The following is a 10336-nucleotide window of genomic DNA, read 5'->3' as shown; positions in this document are numbered from 1 at the left end:
GGGGGGGGGGGGGGGGGGGGGGGGGGGGGGGGGGGGGGGGGGGCAGGCCCAGGGCCATGGCCTCCGGACCAGAAAGGCAGATACTGACTTGGGCTGGGCTCTTTCTTTTTTTTTTTTTTTTTTTTGCCTTTTTTCCTAAATCGAGGTGAGATTCACATAACTTGACAGCAACCACTGTGGAGTGAACAACTCTGTGGCATTTAGCACATTCCGGGGCTGTGCGTCCGCGGAGACGAGCTCCCAAGCGGCCTTAGTCCCTGCCCGCTGTCTCCCCTGCTTCCCAGTGCTCAGGATTCTCACAGCAGCGCCTCCTCCATGCCCTGCGCCAGGCCCCCTCTTTGTTTTCTGAGTGCTGGTTCCTTCCTTCCATCATAATCCGTGGTTGCATATCAGAGTGTCGGTTTTGCTCCCATCCGTCCTAGAGAGAGGCTCCAGGAAAGCCCCGGCTGCTCCCACGGCCCCCTTGTTAGGGCCCTGCTCTGTGCCAACTTGAGGGGGCGGAGAGTGGAGCTGCTGAGCCAGCCCTTGCGATTGGGGGCTAATCTGGGCCCACCAGCCTCACCCTGGGCCCTGGGTGCAGCCCCCAAACTTACAGAAGAAGCCAGGCCCAGTGTTTCACCAATTGGGGTTTTTGCCTGGTACCTTTAGCTTGGGGTTCAAACTGAGCCCATTGCCCCCCCCCCCTTTTTTTTTTTTTTTTACTAAAATAGTCCCGATCCTGTAGCCCCCAGGCTGCTCCAGGGGGCAGCCTCCTCCTGCTGTAGGAAGTCAGCCCAGGAGCCCAGGGTGGTGCCTGCTGAGTCGTGGTGAAGAGCGAGGGCCCAGGGTCCCCAGAGCCCAGGGAACAAGGGCTGTGCACAGCAGAATGGCCCAGAACACTGGACAGGGCCTCACCCACCTGTCCACCCAGAGACTGAGGCCACATTCCAGCCAAAGCCCCACTCGGAACATCAGGCCTTGGCAGGTCCCTGGGGAGTCCACCTTGAACACCACCCCTCGGGGTCCTGAGGCAGCTCCGGGGGAAGCCACCTCCGCTTTGGTTCTGGAACCAGCTCCTAGAAGGTGTGCAGTTTGCAAGGCCAAGCCCAGCTGACCTCACCCCCACCACCAGCTGCACTGGGTGCGGTTCCACCCACCTGCAGGACAATGGGAGATTCAGGCAGGTGTTTGTGACTCTGCAAGGCCCTGCGTCTCCTAAAGAGCTGGACCGCGCCCCTGGTCACTCCCCCACTGCCATTTCTTTCTTTAGGGCGGTTATTCTAGTGAATGAGTTCAAAGCCTGGGCCGGACTGCCTGGGCCCTCCACCCCTTGGGGGGTCCCCATCCTGTCTAGGATCCTGCTGGGTAACAGGGCACTTCTGTGGGCCTCAGATGCCAACGACACCTGGCATCCTGGTGGCTGTTTTGGGCATCACTGCTGTAACCACCGTGAAGCCCAGCGTGCTGATCCCGGCAGCTCGCGCCTGTGCCTGCTGGGCTGACTTTTGAGGCCTGTGTCCACACCAGGCACTGGGCTGCGTGGAGGGGACAGGGCTAGCTCCAGGAGGCCGGAAGGACCCAGCTTGCCCTGCAGTGAAACTGTCCCTCTGTGCTCAGAGATGTCCCTCCCAGCCTGAGCTGCTGACCTCGCCCACTCCTCAGCCGTGGTCCCCACACCCACACTGTTCCTTGCAGCACACTGGGCTCTCCCTGAGCTGCTGACATAGGGCCTTTGCACCCATAGCTCCTCTGCCAGCACCCCTGTCTCTCTGCAGGGGCAGGTGAGCTCCAGCTCGTCCCCAAGGCCCAACTCAGGACTTCAGGGAAGCTGTCTCTGAGCTCCAGTGGCTCTCCCAGCACCAGGCTCCCTCCTCAGGGCCCTTGATGCAGCTGAACTTACATCCCCCCGCGCCCCGGACGAGGAGGCAGCACTTGCTGGAGGAGCCAGGGACCAGGTGGACACAGCAGAGGCCTCTGCGGGTTCCCTGAAGGGCCAGATTTTGGGCCCAGTTGGCCCAGAGGTTAAGTGGCCAGCAGGGCTGCACGTGAGGCCCTCCGTCTTTCTGGGGTATGTGGGCGGGCCGGCACCCCCGACTCCCAGGAGGGGCAGGAAGGCACCTGGCCCCGTTGAGAACAAGGTCACTGGCCCCTGCTCCTCTGGGGCTCCTGTTCTAGTAGCAGGGGTGGCAGGCTGGTTAAAAAAGAGACCCAGGTCTGCCATGGAGGAGGCAGGAGGTGGCGAAGGAAGAGGCTGGGCCAGGACTGCGTCTCGTTGGAGCGGGCAGCTGAAGGGGAGCCTCCTGAGGTCTGGCTGCAGGGGTGGGGGCTCTATGAGACCCGCTGGGTTCTCTCCCTGGGGTCCAGGGAGGGTGGGAGGGGCTGTGAAGGTGGAGCCAGGAGGAACGAGGAGGGCTGGGAGGGAAGGGGTGTGTTCAGACTGAGGTCGGGCAGGTGGGCCTGTGAAGGCCACCCTATGTCCTGGGATGGGGAAGATGAGGACGAATGGGCTGCTGTGGCCATCCAGGTAGGGACAGGCAGTTGCTGCTGGGTTCTCAAGTGTCCAGGGAATCAGGGCCAGACTGGACTTGGGTCAATGATGCAGGGATGGTCTCTATGGCTGGACAAGGTCGCTGGGGGCTGGAGGTCACTTGGGGTAACCATTGCTCCAAATCTGCCCCCGGTTCCTGGTCCTGTCTTAACATCTTGCATCTGGCCACAGCTGCCTTGCCCTCCTCCACCTTCTTCCAGTGGCTCTGGAGCCTCGCTGCTCTCCTGGGCTTTCGTACCTCCTGGATGCTCTCTGCCCACCCTCCATCCCTCGAGATCCCCAGGGCAGAGCAGCTGCCTCTGGGAAAGGTGGAACCGTTGGAATCACAGGGTCCCGAGGCCAGACCTGCTGAATGCAAATCTCAGGCGACCAGTGTGCACGCTGGAGTCCACGACGGAGTCTGGGGGGCAGCCCCTGAGCCCAGCCCATCCTCTGCTCTAAACTACAGGTGCTGGGACCTGCTGGTGCCTGTGGAGCCGGCTCAGGATCTGGCCCTGGGAGGAAAGGGAGGCTCTTGGTCATCCAAAGGTGCTGTGGAGCAAGGGTGACAGAGGGAGAAGAGCATCCCAGGGTGGCAGAGGTGGTGGGAAGATCCTCACCATGAGAAGAGGGACGTGACATGTGGGGCTCCTCTGGGCCGGGGGTGCAGACAGCGCAGCACAGGTGCCAGTAGAGCCCTTTCCTCCGGGTGCCCACAGGCCACACTCCGCCTGTCCACCCTGGCGCACCCCAGTGGGATGAATGCCGCCCCCACGCCCTGTGCATAGGGACCTCTGGGGCGGGGAGGAGGCCCTGAGGTGTCCATGCTGCACCTCTGGCCTCCTGCCAGCCAGTTTCATGGCCGTGTGTCTGCCAGGGTTCAGGGAACTCGGAAGGGCTAGAGGGGAGGCCGGGTCCCAGGAATGCATCCCAGAGCATCTTGCAAAGGACCCAGTGCCTCTGTGCAGTGGAGAGATGGGGAAGTGGGGCATCGCCAGGGACTCGGGCTTCAATTCCCGAGTAACAGTGAAGGGCCGGGAGGCCACCCTGCGGAGCGCCTGCCCAGATGCTAGGCTCAGGGCACTGCCCTGCTGCTGCTGGAGCAGTGCCCCGAGCCCCCAGCAAGTGCAGCCAAACACTGCCCATTTCTGTGACCTTCGTGCCAGATGCCCAGGAATGCGGTCTCAGGAGAGAGTGAGCACTGGTGTCCCACCCCACCCTGCAGCTCACTCCCCTCCACCCCTGCAGCCTACCCATGCAAGCCCAGGGCTTCTCCAGGTACAGGGAGCTCACCTGGCTCAGGGCAGGGTGTGCCAGCAGGTGTGCAGGTGCACAGCCATCTGGAAGTGGCTGCTCTGTGACAGAACGGCCCCTGCTTTAGTGTCCATGGGGGAGGGTGTTTCCTGGTGCTTCTTACCTATAAGCTGAAGGACAGAACAGGCAGCTGATGATCCCACATAAACCCCCTCACTTCCAAAAACCCTGGGCAGGGCACGTTTGCTTTTATTCTAATTCACCTTACCAGGACCAGGACAGGAATGTCCGTCAGTTTCAAGTCCTGCTAATCTGCTCAAGCACTACTCTGTAACTGAAGCATGCATTTGCTTCAGAGATTCCTAAATTCCCCTAGGAAAGCAGCATATGGGTGAGCCTGCAGCTCTGCCCCACTGAGAGGGTCTCACTTTCCTCAGTTTCTCTGGCCTGGGCCTGCTGTCATCTGGTAGACCCCGCTCCACTGGAGGCTGAACCAGGACCCAGTGTGGTGGATCTGGCCGATGGCACCAGCACACCTGCACCGTGGGGGTCAACGGGGACCCCGGCAGCTCAGATGCGGGGTGCATGGTGGGGTGGGTGGGGAGCGCTCACTGGCTTACAGACCAACCCAGCAGGCAGGCCCAGTGTGCTCCTGAGGGCAGAGCCAGGGTCTCCAAACCACCGGCCTCCCTTGTTTTGCTTTTCCCCTCGTCTCTGTGGTCCTGTGGTTAAAGTGAGGACCGGGTGTCCTCATCTCGCAGCTGGAAGTCGCTGAAGGCTGGTCTGGAGATAGAGACCTGCTCGTCTGGCCCCACACTGCTCCCGGAAAGCCCCTCTCTCTGGGAGCCTCTGCTTCCCCGGGACCATCTTCTCCGGTGGACAGCAAGAGCTGAGGGGCACAGCAGAGCTGACCAGCCAGGGGTCTGTATTCCTGTCCCCAGGAGGAAGCACCATTGCAGATGCTGACCCGAAAGCAAGAGTGTTGTGACCCAGGCCCAGGAAGGCTGGGGTGAGACCCTGCTGTCCAGGCCCTGCACGGCCTCAGGCTTGGGGCAGTTCGTCCAGGGAGAACAGAGAGCAGGGATGGAGCTCGGGGGAGCTGCCTGCACAGTTGGATGTGGCTCCTTCCCTGCCACTTCTCAGCCTTGCTCTGGCCTGCCACGGTGGTGCCCACAGAGTCCTGGCGGAAAGAACAGAACATCCCACGGCCCTAAGCCAGGTCCCTGGAAGGATGGTGACCTGGAGCATCTGCTGTGCCCTGGGCCAGCTGGCATGGGCATGGAGCGGGCTGCATCACCCTCTGAGGAGGAGGTCGGCTCCCACAGGGCCTGGGACATCTGTGGGTGCCTTGTCAGGCGAGTTTGGGTCTCTTTCGCAGAAGAAAACTGGGTGAGTATTTTGGTTCTTGTCAGCGGTTGCACAGCCCGTGCCTCCCTCTGCTCCTGAATTAGGGCAGTGCCGTTTTGGGTTCCGTATGCCCTCCCTCGGTTTAAACTGGATGCTCTAATCGTCTTCCTCTTTCGTCCTAAATTTCCCTCTAATGTTTTATGCAGCTGTAAAGCAGCTGCTGCCTCCTGCTCTAGAGAAGGCTGAGGGTCGGGTGGCTGCAGTGATTCACCTCCTCCTGGGAGACACTGCAGAGCCCCTTGGCCAAGTCAGGCTCAGGGGACAGCCAGTGCCCTTTGCAGGACACATGTGAGAGCTAGGCTTGGGAAAGCCTTCAGCAGCAGCTAGAGGTTCCCAGGTAGGACAGACAGAAGGACTTCAAGGGGTCAGGTCCCAAACAGCAGGGCTGCCTTTCTGTGCTGTGTGTGTGTGTGTGTGTGTGTGTGTGTGGAGGGGGGTAGTTGTTTTTTGTTTGTTTTTGAGATGGAGTCTAGCTCTGTCGCCCAGGCTAGAATGTAGTGGCATGATCTTGGCTCACTGCAACCTCCAACTCCCAGATTCAAGCGATTCTCCTGCCTCAGCCTCCCAAGTAGCTGGGATTATAGGAGCCCGCCACCACGCCCGGCTAATTTTTGTATTTTTAGTAGAAACAGCGTTTCACCATGTTGGCCAGACTGGTCTCAAACTCCTGACCTTGTGACCCACCCACCTTGGCCTCCCAAAGTGCTGGGATTACAGGTGTGAGCCACCGTGCCCGGGCTGGGGGTGGGGTTAGTTGTAAGTCAGCGAGAGGCAAGCACAGCTCCCGTGGGACATCCTGCCCAGAAGACGCAGTCGTGGAGGCCTCGGCTGGCCCTTGGCACAGTCATTCAGAAAGTGGGTGCTGAAGGCCTGCTATGCACGAAGCCCCGGGGACCCGTGGGACAGCAGCCTGTTCCTTTGTTCATGTTAGGCTCAGAACTCCCAGAGAGCATCTAGCATCCTCCTACAGACCAACCCCTGGAGACACCCCCTACCCAGGATACATCCCTGAGAACAAGCCCCGGGAAAGGGTTTGGGCCACAGATGGCCTTGGTGCCCTGGCCCAAGGTCATCAGATCTGCCTCGGGCGAGGCCTGCAGCCAGCCCCTGGCACCTTCCCTTGAGGAGAGGGTCTGCCCAGTCTTGGCGGCAGGAACGGGGCACCAGCCTCCAGTGCTGCTCCTGTGATCCCATGGCCCCGACCCAGGCCCTGACCCAGTCCCTGGGAAGACAGTGACCCAGGAATCTGGAGCTCCCTGGCCCACTGTGGCAGCCACGCCACAGGTGACGTCGGGAGCCCTCCCCCGAGTCCAGCCCCAGCCCTGGTTCCTCCTCCCGGAACTTCCCACCTGGGGACAGAATAGCGGCCTAGGGCTTCCTTTGGGAAGAGCCAGTCCAGCGCCTCACTCCGCTGCAGGCTGTAGGCCCAGCCTCCCTGGGTTCCTGCCCCCTTATCTCACAGAAGAGCTGGGCCCAGAGAGGGGCAGATGGTCACACAGCCCCACGAGGGGCCGCAGAGCTGTACCTCTTCCTGCCAATCAGCCCAGCGACCGGTGACCCCAAGTGTGGGGACCGCAAAGGGAGTGCTTGCCCGTCCGCATTTGAAAGCAGACTTTGGCCGGGCGCGGTGGCTCAAGCCTGTAATCCCAGCACTTTGGGAGGCCGAGACGGGTGGATCATGAGGTCAGGAGATCGAGACCATCCTGGCTAACACTGTGAAACCCCGTCTCTACTAAAAAATACAAAAAAAAAAAAAAAAAAAAATAGCCAGGCAAGGTGGCGGGTGCCTGTAGTCCCAGCTACTCGGGAGGCTGAGGCAGGAGAATGGCATGAACCCAGGAGGCGGAGTCTGCAGTGAGCTGAGATCTGGCCACTGTACTCCAGCCTGGGTGACAGAGTGAGACTCCGTCTCAAAAAAAAAAAAAAAAAATGAAAGCAGACTTTTTCCCTGCAGGAACACGGGACTCACCTGCCAATGGCTACCCAGGCAGAGGCTTCCCTGTTCCTCAAGGGGCCAGAGTCCCTCCGTTCTTTGGGGGAACATCTGAGGGAACACGGGAAGGAGCCGTGGATGTGGAGGGCGGCAGGGCCAGGACGTAAGACACGACAGTAGAAAACACTCGGGCACACAGATGCAACACACCCACATGCACGTACATGCACACATACATGTACCAGGCACGCACCCCAGCCAGGTGAAGGAGGGTGGAGGTCAAACCAGGCTGCACTGAGCACCCATGGTGGCTCAGCTCTGGTTGGCCCAGCTCCAGGCTGTGAGGAGAAGGGAGATGGTGGCATTCTCTAGGACGCTTTTATCCACTATGGGAGCAGGAAGACAGCCAGGGTTATCACAGCACAATTTGAAAAACATACAAATAATTCATGTCAGCATGATGTCAGGGTGTTGTAAATAATGAATCCACACTTAAAACCCAGATTGATAGCTTCAAAGGGCAGCTCCCACCCCTGGACAGGTAGGCAGGGCGCAGAGCCAGCCCCTCTTGGTTCTGAGAAGCAAACTCAGAAGAGTTCAGGTCAGGGGAGCCCAGGGACCACCTTTGCTGGGAGGGAATGGGTGGAGCACAGCCCACGCAGTGAGCAGGGCCAAGGGTCTAGCAGCACCTGAGTATTGCCCAAAGGGGAGGGAGAGGGTACCGGCCTGCGTGTGCCTGCTGGGAAGAACTGGAAATCCACGTGCTCCTGTTCTGCAAATCCCTTCACCAGGGTGTCGGCCACCAGAGTGGGGAAAAAACCTCTCCTGCCGTGAGAGCTGGGGACAGGCCCAAGGTGCTATAGGCTCCCAGGAGGACTGGCCGTGGCCACCCAGGTCAGGATGGCAGTCCCGGGCCTTGGTGGCCAGTCCTTGGCTGCAGACCCCAGTGAGGACAGGGACCTCACCACCCACTGCCCAGCATCTGAGGCAGCAGTGCCCCTGTTAAACCTGAGATGGCCGGGCGTGGTGGCTCACGCCTGCAATCCCAGCACTTTGGGAGGCCGAGGTGGGCGGATCACGAGGTCAGGAGATCGCGACCATCCTGCCTAACACGGTGAAACCTCGTCTCTACTAAAAATACAAAAAAATTAGCCGGGCGTGGTGGCGGGTGCCTGTAGTCCCAGCTACCCGGGAGGCTGAGGCAGGAGAATGGCGTGAACCCGGGAGGTGGAGCTTGCAGTGAGCCGAGATCGCGCCACTGCACTCCAGCCTGGACAACGGAGCAAGACTCTGTCTCAAAAAAAAACCCAAAAAACCTGAGATGAACTTCTGTGGGTCTCTCGGGAAGGAGCCCCGCCCCAGCCTCTGGGCCCCCAGGACGATGACCATCACTGAGTGGTGATGTCATGTCGCCCATCGGCCTCTTCTGCCTGTGGCCATACAATAGGCCCAGGCCTGTTCCATCCCGTGGGAGGCAGATCCTGACTGGAGCTGGCGGAGACTTATGGGCACACCCTGCCAAGGTGTGCCCGCTGGGACCTGGACCCAGCCCGTCACAGCCCCTCTCCCTGTGCCATCCACCAGCCCAGGCTTGACTGATCTCCGTATGAATATTCATACAGCGTTCTGCCGGGACCGTCGTTAATATTCTGAGAAAGCAGCACGAATGCTCGTCCCTACATTGTGAGCCATGGTCACCGTGCTGCTGATACGATGGTGGCTGTGGATGTTTTGGATGCAATTGTCAGGCCTCCAGGCTTGGGAGGGTGGGGGCAGCACCGCCATCTCCAGGCCCCACCAGCACCTGTCCTCTGACCACAGACCTCCCAGCCACCCCACCTGCCCCTGGCCTTCGCCTACCACCGTCTCCTTACCTGACGCAACCTCGACCAACCGCACCCTCCTCACCCCCCTCTTCCTCACCTATCCTGCCTGCTTCTCCTGCTCAGCCCTGGCCCCTCTCCCCTCCCCACCCTGCATTTACCCCACACCTACAGCCCTCACAGGATGGGGACACCAAGGTCCTCGCATAAACCAACCAAGCCCCTTTACAGAGCCCACTTCCCAAACAGAGCTGGCACCCTCCTCCCCTGGGCCCTGGGGCTGGGTCAGCGCCTACCGGCTCCCCACGCCTGCCCCATGCCCTCAGCTAGAGGCAAACCCAAGCTCATGGGCGCAGCAAAGCCGGCAGGAGGGGCCCTGGGGGCTGCAGCTCACTCCTGCACGGCCCTCCTGCTGCCCTGAGAACCCCTTGGCCCCGGCTGTCCCCATTGGTCGGGTGGGGCTCTGTGGGGCCCCGCCCCACCTGCCCCTTCCAGTCTTCGCCCAGGTCAGGATGGCAGGTGGGCCCAGCAGGGCTGGCCTGAGATGGAGGAACGCAGCCCGGACCTGGGCTATGGGGAGACTCTGGATGTGGCGGTGGATGCGCTGACGGGGCTTCGGATGTGATTATGTCCTCGGGGCTGATGGTAGCCTGAGAGCACCAAGACCCAGCTCTGCCTTCCGCCTCCCACGGGGCCTCTCCGCTGCAGGAGGCCGTACACGGACTACACGGGGAGGGGAAGCGGCCCCGCAGGGAGGGGGCGCCTGGCAGCCCGCCCGCCGCAGCAGCCTGCCACCCCGCCCCCAGGCGCAGTGCGGGCCACACACCTCGCGCCACAGCAGCCCTGCCAGAGCCCGTGTGACACAGCTGCCGGCATGCCCGGGCATGCTGCCCAGCTGGGCTGGGGGAGGGGCGCCGGGCCAGGAGCCGCTGAATCAGCTGCACCCGGACAGCCCTGCCTGGACAAGGATGCTGGTGCGGCGGGGCGCTCTCTCTTTTGGGAACTGTCAGGAGGCGCGCCAGGCGATGGGGAGGGGGGGTTTCTGGACTGCGGCCGCTGCAGCCTGCTGCATGGGAAGTGCTGCTCACTGGAGCTGGGTGCAGGGCAGCCCCTGCCTCCGGGAGGGCTTGGGCAGAGAGGGACCCTTTCCTAAGGAGACCCATAAGGAAGAAGAGAAACGCACTGGCCTCTGCAGATCGAAGCACGTTTGTCTCCCCCAGAAAACGCTGAATCAGCACTCACAGCACTGCCAGGGCCCGCACCCTCCTCCGATCGCACGCTGGAGGGGACAGGCCCTTCCAAGGTCACAGAGCATCAATATCACCATCGACGCAGCGGCACGGGGGTCGTGCTCTGGTCCAGAGTGGGGGCTGCACCTGGCCCTGCCATCCTTCCCACTGGGGGCTGTGTCTG

General features: G+C 61.3%; 1 long non-coding RNA gene across 1 annotated transcript; it reads right to left on the bottom strand.

Moving 5' to 3' along the window:
• Positions 1-7546: 7546 nt before the first annotated feature.
• Positions 7547-9078, bottom strand: LOC111553020. Its single transcript, XR_002734808.1, has 2 exons — positions 8417-9078; positions 7547-8108 (listed from the first exon to the last, which is right to left on the bottom strand). It is a non-coding gene; the product is annotated as an uncharacterized LOC111553020 (long non-coding RNA).
• Between the last annotated feature and the right edge of the window lie 1258 nt (positions 9079-10336).

Source organism: Piliocolobus tephrosceles, chromosome 14 (genome assembly GCF_002776525.5).
Source record: "Piliocolobus tephrosceles isolate RC106 chromosome 14, ASM277652v3, whole genome shotgun sequence".
In the NCBI taxonomy this organism is placed as follows: domain Eukaryota; kingdom Metazoa; phylum Chordata; class Mammalia; order Primates; family Cercopithecidae; genus Piliocolobus; species Piliocolobus tephrosceles.
Note: the sequence above shows the minus strand (reverse complement) of the source record. Positions and strands in the feature narration are given on the sequence as shown.